The following is a 12,286-nucleotide window of genomic DNA, read 5'->3' on the forward strand; positions in this document are numbered from 1 at the left end:
CAAGAAACTCTGACAAAAAATATCACTTGAAGCCAAGATTGCCAAACAAAAGCTATCATACTTGGGCCATGTCATGCGAGTTGACTCACTCAAAAAGTCAATCATACTGGGAATGATCAACAGAAAAAGGAGAAAGGGGCCACTCTAGTATCTGCTGGCTGGATGCTATAAAAGATGACACCGGGAGGACTATGGCAGATTTGAAGGAGGTGGTGCTTGACAGTGGGGCATGAAGAGTGCTGATTCATAGAGTGGCCGAGGGTTGGAGCCTGGTGGCTCAGCAGACTGATAGCATTGTGATTAAAACCAGCTGTCTGCAATTACGGTAAGTTCGAATCTCACCAGGCTCAAGGTTGACTCAGCCTTCCATCCTTTCTAAGGTAGGTAAATTGAGAACCCAGTTTGTAGGGGCAATAAGCTGACTTTGTATAAATATACAAAAGTATGAAGGCTATTGCTTAACGCATTGTAAGCCGCCCTGAGTCTCCGGAGAAGGGCGGCATATAAATCAATTTTTTTTAAAAAAAACTGAATGGCTGATGACAATGATGATGATGTTAATATTTGCTTGTAATAAATAATAAATAAAAAATGTGCTAAAATGTTGGAATTCAGTTTGTTCTTTACAAACACTGATCTGGTATGCAGTTAAAAATGATCCTTTATGTCTATTTTTTTTTAGTTGTGTACCATTAAGATGAAAAGGAACTGTATTCATTCAGGAATTGCAGATTTCTTCCACTTGCGTATAAATATTCAAACCTTAAGTGCATATATAATCTATTTTATATTTTGCATATTCTATTTATATCCAAACTCTTAGCCTCATAAAGTTACTTTTCTGCAGTTTTCTAGCCAAGTATGCGCCATCTCCTCTACTACTAAAAACACATCTGGATTCTGGGCTTGTTTAATTAAAAAAATAATGCCAAATGGGAATGAAGTTTTTTTCTCCCCTTCTCTTTCATAGGTGGTATCATGAAAGTAAAGTGAGCTGATGGAGAAAGGATGGAAAGTTCTGTTCTTACCAAGTTATTCACTTCCCTGAATGAATTCTTTGGCATCCTTAGCCCTCTTTTTAGAACATTTCACATGATTTGCATGTTCTTATTATAGCCATGTACTTAACGTAGTATAATTTTCTTTATATTTCAGGTAGCCTAGGAACAATCTGAAGTTAAGGCAAACTAATTTGTCACAAAACACTTAATGAGCTGAGCCGAACTGAAGATTGCTAAACTATGTGGAACAATGCCATCTTGACACTATCCTGGTGATTAACAACATTTTAGTTATTTGAGGCAAAACTGATCATTGCTTTAGGACTTCTATTAAAAAAAGATGAACTTTTTTAAAAAAATTATAAGTATGCCCAAGTTTGTACAGCTACAATTATTTTTTTCTCCTTGCATTATTATCAGAAAAAAAACCCATTTGTATTCTTTTTTTGATGTTAGAATTTTTGACATTGATTCTTGTAAACAATTTTGAAATAGCGGACTAAAGTATTGATTGGATCAGCTTTCCCCAATGTTGATGCCTTCCAGATGTGTAAGCTTTAATTCCCAGTATTCTCATCATTACCCAGGATGATTTGGCTGATGTTGGGAACATCTGTAGGGTGTTGAATCTGGGGAAAGCTAAGAAATATATTACGGTATTATGTTTTTGCCATTTATAAGTTTAAAAAACAGAATAGGCACTGAGTCAGTAAGCAGAAGCTCACATAATTCACACGATACAAAAAGATGATAAAAGAAACAACTTATGTTTTCAAAGTTGAGGGAAATACAAAGAAAGATGACAGGTGGACGGGATCAAACAGGTCATTGTGATGTCCTTTGAAGAGGTATGGATTATTGTCAGGTACAATGCATAATAATAGGTGCTTATACATACAGTTGCTATGGATCAGACGTCATGACAAGCAATTAATAAGGAATAGTACAATTCATATTTCATGATTGATGGGCATCTCAGTGAAGAAAGATAGCACCCAGCCCTCTTCGAAGAATGTTCAAGGAAATATTAAAAAGGCGGAATATTATATTTCCCTGGATGAGAAAAGGAGAAACAGGTTTTTAAAGACAAAGAGTAGCTCCCTGCAGCTCCCTGCCCCCAGCAGATATTTTGATGCCAGCCTAGCTATAAAACAAAAGACCTCAGCTCCAGGGTGATGGGATTAAAACATGACCTTCCAGGACACAATAGCATTATCTAGCTCACCACAGGGCACAACCAAGCCCCTACATTACATCACCTAGCACAGTTCAACCAAGCTTATTTCAGACAAACTCCTAGGATTTGCACATGAGATACATTTCTTACACAGGAACAGGAAGTTCTAGGGCAAGGCCCAAGAGAGGGTATAAATATCTCTCCACTCCATGTGTTCAGCTGCCCAGAATCACACATGCTTGGTGGTCCTGTTTCACCATTTAACCATCCTTCCAAGCAGCCTCCATGTTTCCAGTGTCTTTCTCCCCACTTGAAAATGAACCCAGATGAACATTTCTTCTAACATCAGTTACAAAAATGAAGTTAAAGGAATGAAAGAGAGACCATCAAGCAGAACTCAAATTGGTTAATGGTGTGGACAGTTTGGGGTTTCAGGGTTAATGCCTTGACTAGTCTAGGGAACAGATTTCATTGTGTTTCACCAGCAACAGTAGATGGCACCTTCAGAGGCCAAGTTATCTGCTATGCAAATCATAGTCAAACTAAGTGAGGATTGACTGGGCTTCTGTCTTTATAGCCAGGTGTCTAGACTTTTGTTTAGTCTTTGACTGAGCTGGTTTCTGATTGCTGAGGGTTGATCAGAGGTCATGGTCACTAAATCCTGAACCCATGCGTGTTGTATATTGTTTTACTGATGCTTGTTGTATATTGTTTTACTTGTATTTATAAATGTATTTTGTGGTTTCTTAAATTAATAAAAGTTTACAAATTTTTTTAAAAAAAATCCTGAACCCAACTTTGCAGCTATGAAAGCCAATTTGGTGCAGTGGTTAAGTTGCTGGCCTAGAACAGGAGTTTTAGTCCCACTTTAAGCATGAAAACAGCTGGGTGACATTGGGCCAATCAGCAGGGAAAAGAGGACGAAGAAGGAATATTGTTATGTATGCCTTGAACTGCATATGAAAAAAGGCAGGGTAAAAATCTTTTAAAAGGCTATGCTGTTGTTAATGGTTATCTCAATACTAACATTTTTATTTTATTTTCAGGATTCATTGTTTAAGATGCTGCCCTTAACAGATGCATTGTATTTGACAGCTTTCCCAATCTTTCAAATATTTGGCAGATAATTAAAACAATTAGCAAAGGAACATATAGCAAATTTTCAAGGAGTGCAACAAGAAAAAACAAGGCAGCACTCAAGATCTTGGATCCTGTTCAGGTAAATTTCTTTGAAATGAATAACTAATTTAAACTTGCTAACAATCCCTGACCGAGCACCTTATGAATTAGCACTATGATATGTGAATCCATTAATGGAATTTCACTCATTTGAAAGGCTCTGGTTCTTGTTTCGTCTGATAGAAGAATTCTTGGTACATAGACCTGAGAATATGTTTTCACACAAAATAATGAAATAATTACAAAAAGAAATACCATATTTTTTGGAGTATAAGACCACCTTTTTCCACCCTAAAATGGGGTGAAAATTTAGGTGCGTCTTATACACCGAATGTAGCCCCACCCACCCACTCGCCCCCACTCTTTGGCCTCTGCCTCCCAGCAGTTACCTCCTTGCAGCAAACAGCAAGAAAAAACAGCTCCTTTCAGCTTTAGCACAAGTTGATTGGATCAGCCTTAGGACTCTCAGCTATTTTGCTCTCAGCTGTTTTGCCAGGGCTCTGCTACTTGCTGCAAGGAGGTAAATTGCTGGAGCAGATTTTTTTCCCCCTTGTACTAATCAAGCTATGCTGAAAACGAAAATGAAAGTAAAGCAGACTGTTTGCTGTTTGCTGCAATGAGGCAAAATTGTTCAGAGGCAGAGGCAGATTTCGTTTTCTTCTTTTTGTCACCAAAAAAGGTAGGTGCATCTTATAGTCCGGTGTGTCTTATACTCTGAAAAATACAGCAATAACAAAAGAGAAGTTATTTGTAGCAAAGTGGGAAAGGTTTTCAGCACCAAGCTGCAACTGAATTATGCTATGAAGTAGTAGAGAAGCATGGGTGTACATAACCTGGTCATAATAAATAATGGTATTCACAAGGGAGAGTAGTTTGTATCCCATAGCATCTATACCTGGATATTTCATGTGGGTTCTAAAATGGGGAGATGCAGCCCACATCTGTTAAAACAGGTATATACTTGGTTTTGGAGGATTAAGACTGCAATGATCTTTGAATAACATGCTGAGGAATTCACTTCCCAAAATAGGTGGGTCCAGCACAAAGAAATGGGCAAGAACAAGATGAAAGCTAAATAATTGAAGGTATAATTAATAGGATTACTCTGCTATCTATTTAATTAGATCCTAGTTAAAAATTATAGACCATAAATTTAGAAGAGGTGTGGCCAAACTTTGCAGGTCGGTATATGGCCATAGGAACATAGACTACGAACATGGAGCTAATAGTGTTAATGGTAGATTAAATGGATTAGAAAAATATCCTTATTTTCTTATTTTATTGCCTAGATGCTTCATGTATATGGCACAATCATACAGGTATATAATCCCATAAATCAAAATTTAGCACCCAAGGCTTAGCTTTCTGTGAAACCTAAAGTTTTATAAACATCCTCCTTTATTTTATGTAACTATCTTTATTGCTTCTTCTAATTTTGTTGTGTCATCTGTAAATTTCCTATAGTAATTTGATCACTAGGAATGCTGTTCCTTTGTTTTGTTTAAATTCATCTGTTTGCAGAAATTACTTGCTTCCTTTTATTTAAACTGAAGGGACTGCGAGTAGCTGCAGAGGGAGCCATTGCAATAAGCAAACAAACAAACAAAAAAGGCTTTAAACAATTCTATGATTCTTTGGAAATCCAAGGCTGGGAAGACTTGATAGGTGAAGAGGCTATCCAAGGTCATTCATTCCAAAATCCATATTAAGGCAATATCTTTACTATTTCAGGATCCCAAATAGTGTGCAGGAATTCTTTGTTGGTCAAAAGAAAGGAAGGAAGAAGAGAGGGGGGAGAATATAGTTTGATGCACTCTACATTTATTTACAGTTTTAAGATGGAATTATGAATAAGGCATCAATCTAAGGTCCCTCAGATGATTAAAAATTTAAGCCTCACCAAAGATTCTCCCAGTGCCTTCTGTAATAAATAATTAATTCTTTGGTTGTAAAAGCATAACTTCCGGTTGCTATATTAAATACTTATTGTTTTCATAGTATTGAATCCTGAAGTTGCATTCTTGGCAAACATTCTTGGCAAACAATCCTGGTGGCAGGATTGGGAAAATAACTTGTTCTTGCTCTTTTTCAGATTATGAACATAACTTTGTTGTCATTTTCTGTCCAGCATAAATTGATTGGTAGCTTTCATCTCCATGAAGTTGCCTGTCTCTTATACAAAGAACAGAAAAATTTGTCTACATCACCCCTTACCTTTCACATATATCCCTGTGTTTCTTCTCTTGTTCTGTGGGTCTGCATTTTTTGTGCAGTGACAGTGACAATTTTGGATTATAGAGCCCTTTCCACCTACAAGCCTTTTGTAAATATGGGATTGGCACACTGTTGGAACAAAATAAAAAGGGAAATGAATGACTTTGCCATAGGTGGCCAGGCCACACAACCAAGCAAATGAAATAGATGAACTTTTTGCTAACCAGTTAATTAATGTATGTAGAAACACACCACAATAGTAATGGGAAACTTTAACTGCCTGACATCAATTGGGAGATCAAACAGGTTTCTTAAGAGTCTAGATGACAATCATCTAAAAGGTAGAGGAGGAAACTAGAAGGTTAACTAAACTGGACTTAATTCTTACTAACAGAGATGAAACGATAGAAGGGTTTGAAGTTGCAGAAATTTGGGGGGAAAGCAACCATGTTATACTGGAATTCAATAAAATGCAGACATAAGCAAGACACATCATCTCCTCTAAATCCAAGACTTAACAGGGCTTTATCCCCACCACCCGCCTTTTGGAGAAGTCAAAGGAATGGCTTTACTCTTCTCTCTTCAAAACCACTAAGGTTATTTTTTTCTTCACAATGGAAGTAAATGTAACAGGAAAATAATGAAAAGGCGTAGGAGGGAGATGGAAAGACCAGATTTTGCATTCCATCTTCAGCTACTTGGATACCCTTTCTGTCCTTCTTCCACATCCTCAATCAGATCGAAGGAGCAACCATAAGCCTCTTTATGAAGCATCACAAGTGTGTTTAAGGAGAATGGTTAGCCAAACTTATGGCTGTGCAGAAGTGCCGTAAATCAGGAGTCCCCAACCCTGGGCCACTACCGTTGAGCTGTTTGGAACCAGGCCGCTGAAATGGTGAGTGAGCATACATGCATGCCCGTTTGTGCAAGCAGCGAGTGAGCGCATGTATACGCATTCCATTTGCGTGCGCCACTGCTCATGCAAACGGAACTGCATGGGCACGCCTGCTTGCCCGCTGCTCATGCAGAACCATCCACACTCTCACCCCCCCCCCCCGCACTGGTCTGCAAAGCCAAAAAGGTTGGGGAACTGTCCTAAATGATATTGAACCACAGGTTTTGATCTCTATATCCTCTTTTGTGTAGGGGATGCCATTTTAGATAAAATGACACACTTCTGATGAATGATCTATATACTGGAATGATATATATACTGATTTGTTGTTTGTATTCAGTAGTTGAAAGGCTAGTTTCTAAATTCTTTCTTGCAAAAGCATTAGAAATTAATTAATAATGCTAACCACATAGTGCTAATCCAAAAGAATAATAATCCCAGAGGTTTATTGTGATCCAGTAGACAGAGTGTTTGTTCATTTAAACCTTTGAAATGTTACTAAATTATATTATTTGACTTTGATCTTTACAAAGTTAACATCATACATTTGCTTTTCATTTACATTTCATTCCTCAGGAGAAATGTGTAAATATTTACATTTAACTGCGGTTTTCTCACTAGGTTTGCCCTTTATCAGTTCTGAGCTTTGTTTTATTGAAATAAGCAAAACAACTCTTCCATGAAGAATTAACAGCAGACTACTTTCGAATAGTCTTTTGGTGTGAGAATATCAATATTAGTCTGGATGAAATTTCTCTTCAGGTCTCACAAAGCAATTCAAAGCAATTCAACTATTGTAGATTTCTAGAACTCATGGTTGTAGAATAAAAATGGTTGTAGAGTAAAAAATAAAATTTATATTATTTAAATATTAATATGAAATGGTTAATGGCTATATTTTATTTGTAGAATTTTCCATATGTAAGAATGTATTGGTTTCAGTTGGGGTTTTTATTTTTAATCTCTTCCCCAGTATTGTATAATACTTTATATTCTAAAGATAGCTCATCTTTCTTTCCCCTACCTATAGGTGATAGGCAGGGGTGGTTTCTACTTACCTTTACTACTGGTTTGCAATGGGGCTGCAGACACATGCTCCCTTCGCTCTCTCTCTCTCTCTCTCTCTCTCTCTCTCTCTCTCTCTCTCTCTCTCTCTCTCTTCTGCGCATACACAGAAGCATTCTGATGACATCGGGGTCAGTGGGCGGAGCCTCCTGCCAGTTTTACTACCGGTTCCATAGAACCGGTGCGAACCGGTGCAACCCACCACTGGTAATGGGGTATGTTAAGCATTCCCTTGTGGCTCTATATCATGCTTTTGTTACACATTACCTTAAAGATATTTAGCTTGTTAATAATCTTAAAGAATTCTTCAGAGATGATAATAATCCTAGTATACCTTACTCTTTAACTTTTGCAAAATCTTGAGTGCCTTAGAAATTCTGAATTCTGCTTCTCAAAATCACTTCTTATCTTTGGTAGTTTGGCAGATAGAATTCCACTCAGATTGAGCAGGTTTTTGAAAGGAAATATCTATAGAACCTTTGCTTCCCAAGGTTTTATTGTCAAAAAATCATTAGAAAAAAGTTGTGCTGCAAATTGCATGAAAATTAGTCTAAGACATGGACAGATGAGAAATTGTTCATATGATAGCTTTAGTTAACTTGGAACTGAAAACTATTCACATGGTAGTATGAAGAAATAAAAGCTAAAATGTATTATTTGAGAGAGAAATTCTTAATTTATATGCTTTCCATGTTGCATGCTGAGTATATGATGATGATCCTTATATTGGATAAGTAAAATCAAGTAGTAACACAAGAAAGCATATATTTTCAGGGTTTTTTTTAAATTGATGTCTTACTTGGTACATCTGAATACCAAATAACAGTAACCAAGCTAATTATCTATTCTGCTCCAAATTGTTCTAAAACTGTCTTTGCAGTTATCAGGCTAAAGTGAAATTTAATGGAGAAAATAATTAAAAAACAAAATGGAGATTGGCCAGCAAATCAGATTCCGTAGAATTCCCAGATTCCCTAGAATTCATTGTTCAGATTCCTCTTTCTTGGTTTCAATAAAACTTAGTTCTTGCTCTTTCTTCAGACTAAATGCACAATAGACATTTATTTTAGAATACTTTTATTTAAAATAAAGGGATACACTTTTTCTCTAAAAGCTTGCCAGCATTTTCATTTCATTTTTGCCTAAATACATTTGGTTTTCTTCCAGATGTCCTGCCTTGCACGAATCTGTAATACTCTCACCAGTGTGAAAAACAAGTAAATGACAATGTAGACAAAAGCAGGTTATTTGAAACCATTTCACTGTGGTGGCATAATGGTTCACTGTGGAACTATTATTGTCCAGATTTCAGTAGGAGTAAAAATGGAGCAGCTTTATTTTGACTATGAGTTCTAATTATCCTTCAAAATATATTGTCTTTGAAAAGAAACTCTGTATTAGAAATAAATGTTGAAATCAATTATATGTTTTTCCTATATTTTGAGAGCACTTTCCATGCAGCCCTTAATAATTGCTCCTTTTAATCCAATTCTACTTACCTTAACCCATTACAGCTCTAAATCAGCCTTTTAAATTAGCCATTTCTAATAATTGGAAAAGTAATATATTTTCTTTACCTTCCAATTAAAGTAATCCTGCTCTTTAGAATAGAGCCCTTTTGCCCTCTGCAAAATCAAAGATTTTGTGATGTCAGTAGGCTTTAGAAAGCCAAGTACTGGTAAAAGGTGATTTTCTATGGGAAATTATATATTCAAGTACCTTGCTTGAGCAGACTGAGGGCATAAATTATTGTCTATGGTAGAGTACAGAACAAAGGATAATTTCCTTCCATCATTATGTAGGAAAGAAAAGCCAGATGGAACATTAAGTATGGGTTCTCCATAACAACCTATACTACTCTCAGACGTGATTGCAGTGGCTCTTAATATATTGTCATTTGGTAATGTGCTGAATGTTCCAGGTATGGATTAATAGGTATATTACTGTGAGTATTTTTTTTCCTGAATAGGAACAAGCACATCAATTAAGTATGATTTTGCCCACTTTCTCAATTTTCCAACTTTGCATTCCTTCTGCCTGATTTCTGCATGAGTTTATGAATTTTTATTGAAGTGTGAAAGCAAGTTCTCCCACAAATGTATATTTTCTTGGACATTTCTCTAAATGATAGATTTAATTATACTTTTTTTGTAATAGTTGCATTTTAATGTCTTACTTACCAAATGATATGTGAGTAGTGGTCATTATAGTTTGATTTGCACACTTGATGTGTAAAATTGCTCTGTCAATGCATTCTGGTTTGCAATTTAATCAGGATACTTTTTTTCATTTCAAAAACAACATATCTGGATCTTGCTTTACTTTGGCAGGTTATAGCTGGAGTTAGAATATCCATTCAGCTGTACTTAAGTGTTTCTATCATATTCAGCTTCACAGCTATTCTTTCTCGTTCCACATCTCATCAGAAAGAAGGCTTGGTTAGAAACATGAGATAGAAGTTGGAATGCGAAAGAATCAAGTTAGGTGGACATAGAAAGAGATACTATGTTGATATTAGAATGTAGGTATTAGAATGATAGAAAGCTGGGCATTCTAGAATATAATGGTCAGAAATAACTGTACAACACTAGCAATGTTTAAAATAGTATATCATCTTGTTTTTTACCTTTGTTTCATGGCAACTGGAACGCCAGGACAACTACACTGTATTCAATATTTTTATATGTAAACAATAAAAATATATTTTAAAAAAAAGAAAGAAAGAAGGCTTCCCAGGACTGGGAAAAAGGTTCTTAGCTTTTAGCAGCTGTTCCAAGATAAGTGCCTTGGCCCATAGGAAATATGTTTAATACTTAATCTGAATAGTGATGTCATCTTCAAAAAGAGTTCAAACCAGGGGTGAAATCCAGCAGGTTCTGACAGGTTCTGGAAAACCGGTAGTGGAAATTTTGAGCAGTTCGGAGAACTGGCAAATACCACCTCTGGCTGGCCCCATGGGGAAGTGGGAGTGGGGAAGGAATGGAGTTTTTGCAATATCCTTTCCCCAGGAGTGGGGAGGCCCCAGGAGTGGGGAAGGAATGGAGAGTACTTCCCCTGCCATGCCCACCAAGCCACACCACATCCACCAAGCCACGCCCACAGAACCGGTAGTTAAAAAATTTGGATTTCACCACTGGTTCAAACCCCCTATCAAAATCTTCTGATACTGTTCCAGCCATTCTGAAATTTTCCATAGTTTGTAAGATTTCTAGAAACAGAACCCAAAATACATCTGGAATACAGGTAGTCCTCGCACAAACAATGGAAAAAGAGGATCCAACATCCTGATAATACAGAGATGGGAAAAGAAAAACAGGTCTTTAAAGCTGACAATTGAATGTCATTTATTGAATGTAACATTTCAAATTAAGGTTATGTGAAATTGGTTAGGAAAATATTTCTGAACTTGGTTTATACGGTAGGTGGCCTGGATTTTTTTCAAGCCTACCTAAACACCAAACTCTGCAAGCCTCCAGTTTCTTCAATTTTCAGAAGGATAGCCAGTTTAATTTTTGCAGAAAACTTGAAGAATCTAGTGGCATTTTAAGAGTTAAGGCACAATCTTTCTTGTATGATTTAATCTTGCATCTGATCAGGAAGAAATATGTGAGGCAGAAGAGAAAGAAGGCTATTGGAGAATAATGAAAGGAGAGATGATTGCCAATAGTAACCACAAACAAAGCAATAGTTAGATGTCACACAAGCACTCTTCCGTGTGAATAGAAGTAAGACACTCTAGGTTCTGCTTAATCTATGGAAAATGAGATTAAATCTGATGAATTCTGACTCAACAGTTTCTCAGTGAAATCAAGTTTTTGGAAGAGGATGTAAACTTTTTGTATAACTACTGAGTTCTAAGTTTTGACATTGTGTGTTTTGGCTATGAGATAGGTCTGTTGGTAAATTTGAAATTTTGAGAACATACTGTGATACAGATAGTTCTTGTGTTGTGACTGCCTCATTTAGCAATAGTAGGCAAGTACAATGGCAATGAAAAAATTGCATTGCAACCAGTCATTTAATTTAAGATCTTCACAGGTCTGTAAAACAAAGGAAAGCTAGAGTTAAACCATAAAAACATTTGCAGTTTTACTTAGCAATAGCTTTGCTTAATGAACAAGTTGTTGGATCAAATTGTGCTATTTCACAAAATGGCTCCTGAAGTTTCTTTGATCTCAAATGGGTTCCCATGGTGGATGGAACCAATGGAAAACATTTGTTTATCCAGAGGCAAACTCCTGCCACCTTTCTAGAGTGGATACTGTCTCTAAGTCACTGCCACTTCCCCCACCCCAGACATTTTTTGCTCATGTCAAAAAAAAAAAACAACCCCTAAATCTTGCCTAAGGCCCTATCTATAGTCATGGACATTTTTGCAAATAAAAATGATGCTAACGAAATTTAATATTAGCCTTCAGTAGGTACTGTGAAAAGAAATTTTACTTCAGCTTTTTGCCTTATTAAAAAGACACACTTCAAGCACTGGTGGGATTTTTTAATGTCCCAGTTTAAAGTACTGCCTTCGTGTCCATTGAAAATATTCCCTATAGCCAAACAATTTGCCTTGTGATTACAGGTAGTCTTTGTTTAATGACTGGTCACTTAACTACTATTCAAAGTTATAACAGAAGAGAAAAAATGTACGTATCACCTGTCCTTGAAGTTATGACAACAGGGCTCTCCTCCTCTGTCACATTTACAGTTGGGTTCAGCACATCTTTTCATCATTGACTTCAATTTGTGCTGTTTTTTGCT

The 12,286-nt window shown here is 36.5% G+C and overlaps 1 long non-coding RNA gene across 1 annotated transcript; it reads right to left on the reverse strand.

Annotated features, from left to right (window-relative positions):
- Positions 1-1,749: 1,749 nt before the first annotated feature.
- On the reverse strand, positions 1,750-10,008 carry LOC117655155 (uncharacterized). Its single transcript, XR_015734074.1, has 3 exons — positions 9,712-10,008; positions 5,572-5,700; positions 1,750-4,071 (listed from the first exon to the last, which is right to left on the reverse strand). It is a non-coding gene; the product is annotated as an uncharacterized LOC117655155 (long non-coding RNA).
- Positions 10,009-12,286: the final 2,278 nt, after the last annotated feature.

Source organism: Pantherophis guttatus, chromosome 4, assembly GCF_059756535.1.
Source record: "Pantherophis guttatus breed Tessera chromosome 4, ASM5975653v1, whole genome shotgun sequence".
NCBI lineage: Eukaryota > Metazoa > Chordata > Lepidosauria > Squamata > Colubridae > Pantherophis > Pantherophis guttatus.